Source organism: Citrus sinensis, chromosome 5, assembly GCF_022201045.2.
Source record: "Citrus sinensis cultivar Valencia sweet orange chromosome 5, DVS_A1.0, whole genome shotgun sequence".
Classification (NCBI taxonomy): domain Eukaryota; kingdom Viridiplantae; phylum Streptophyta; class Magnoliopsida; order Sapindales; family Rutaceae; genus Citrus; species Citrus sinensis.
In genome coordinates this window covers 32,654,159-32,656,514 of record NC_068560.1, presented here as the reverse complement: position 1 = coordinate 32,656,514, position 2,356 = coordinate 32,654,159, and positions in this window count along the sequence as shown.

The window sequence follows — 2,356 nt, the reverse complement described above, 5'->3', positions numbered from 1 at the left end:
CAACGAAAACTAACGCTAACTAACTCTAAATACGTCTAGATTAATTAATTAGCAGGCTTTTTTTGTTTTTTAATTCAACAATGAAAAGATAGTTCGAAAAGATGTAGTTCATGTACGTGCATTGTCACTTCTCTTAATTTCAAGAGCCAGAAGAAGGTTTGAATTTAACGTACGAAATTAGATAACTCCTAGAAGATTGCCGAAAATTGGTCAGAAATTTATGTTAATTTTTAAACTAAAATTTTACTAGCTATCGATACGCACATTTTCAACTTTCATGCCTTTGAGAGAACAGATGGTGCGAATCATCTTTAACTTTTAGGTGAGGTATTAATTGAATTTATTTAAAGTGTCACCCTTCATTGATTTTCAAAGTATCGGCTACCTAATTTCAATGCTTTTGCTATTCTCATGAAAATCACCTCTCAAAACACCCATTTTCTGTGTTCGTGTTTCTGTGTAATGCATGTTTTTCTTCTCTTTCACACCCATAAGTTCCTCCCAAAAAACAAAAGTCTTCATGCCTTGTGAAGAGTGGATATTTGTAGGTTTTAAAATACAAATTTGAGGTTAATCACAGTCATTAATTAGTTATATTTATTAATTTATTATAACTAGACGATAATAACAAGTTTCAAAATCTTATTTTAAAAATATGTGGACGTCCATGTTAGAGAATTTTTTTTTTTTTTTCAAAGTATAGTTACAGAGTACATTATGATTTGGTTTTCATTCGTGAATTGCATATGTAAAATGCATTTTATGAGATCCACACTGTGCCAGTGATGAATAAAATTGTTTTCTAACTAATTATTGCACCCATTTATTTATTTTTACGACTATATATTCTTTGTGACATTAAGGATTGACATTCTTGGTTGAATTTTTCTATGTTGGGGATCATAGAAGAGGTTGCAAAAGAGCCGAGTGTCCTTTATTTCCACCAAAAAACTCTTTTTGTATCTAAATCAATTCTATTTGCAAGTTTCCCAATCGATTGTAGATTTGCACATCATGGCCGGGACCTAAGAGTGATATTGATAATAATGAAAATGATTAAATATTGATGGGGACTATACACATGCAAGTAGTTAATTGTCTGTTTTAATAATATCATTTATGAATAAAAACAACTCATTGAAATCCACCCAAACCAGACTCTCATCAAAGAATTATCAGTGGTTTGGGCTCCATTCAATTAATATGGTGTGTTGTAATTTGGTGGGCAAATAAGCTTAGCTAGCTAGCAAAATCGAACTACTAGGCAGATATTTCATTGTTATTGCTCCTAAAATCAAAGCAATGTTTATGTGCTGTTACCATCCATACAGAGGCGGATCCACCTCCTAATCTTGGAGTGTTCAAGTTCTTATTGAAGAAAATAATTTTAAAAAAAATTAAAGAGAAAATTATTTGGATTAATAATTAGTCATCGTTAAATCTGTTAAGTAGTCCCATTAAAAATAGCTTGTAAACTCATAAAATTTAAATTCTTAACTTTGACAATTATAAAAACCCACAATTTAATTAAAAAACAAAAACCCACGTCCCTGATTTGACTATTATTTAATTTGTTTTCTGTTAAATCTATTAAAAATAACCTCTACATACTCATCAACCCATAAAATTTCAATTTTTACATTTTATTGTTATGTAATTTAGTCTCGGATAAATTATTTTTTTATCTATAAATTAATGAGGAACATTAATTTGGTCTATTTGACAGTGTCTTTCAAATATTAATTATTTTCCTTTTTTTTAAAAAAAATGGGGGAATAATGAGTTGAGTGTTCTTGCAAAACTCCGTGGGAGAAGTTACAAAATGAGTTGCTCAACATGGAACATGGAGTGTTGTTTAAAGCACGTCTTGAAACGTGTAACCAACCAACCTCTCATTTTTATTATGTCTGAAGTCCCAGGAAAAAAAAATAAAAATAAATAGTGACCAGCATAAGCAATTAAGCAGCTAACCGTCAACGGTCTCAATTTCTTAAATTGGGGTTGCGGCCATATGTCGGGAAAGGGCCTCAATCGTACCCAACATTAGGCTCCGTTTGGAGGGGGACAATCTCTTCCCTCTCAATTAATAAAATATCAAATCAATAATTATTTTACTTTATCTACCAAACTCAAATGAAGATTATGCCCTAAAAATAAATGACAAAAAAAGAAAAATAAAAAGTAGATTGAAATTGAAACCCTAATTATGCTGTCCCTATTGTTTCAAAAAGACAGGTATCAATGTATATGCTACTGGATAATTAAATCATAAACGTAAACGATTCTATAATTAGGCAGGCCGGTTTTGAATTTCGCGTTGCACCAGACTTCTACGTGTAGTCACGACTTGATCATT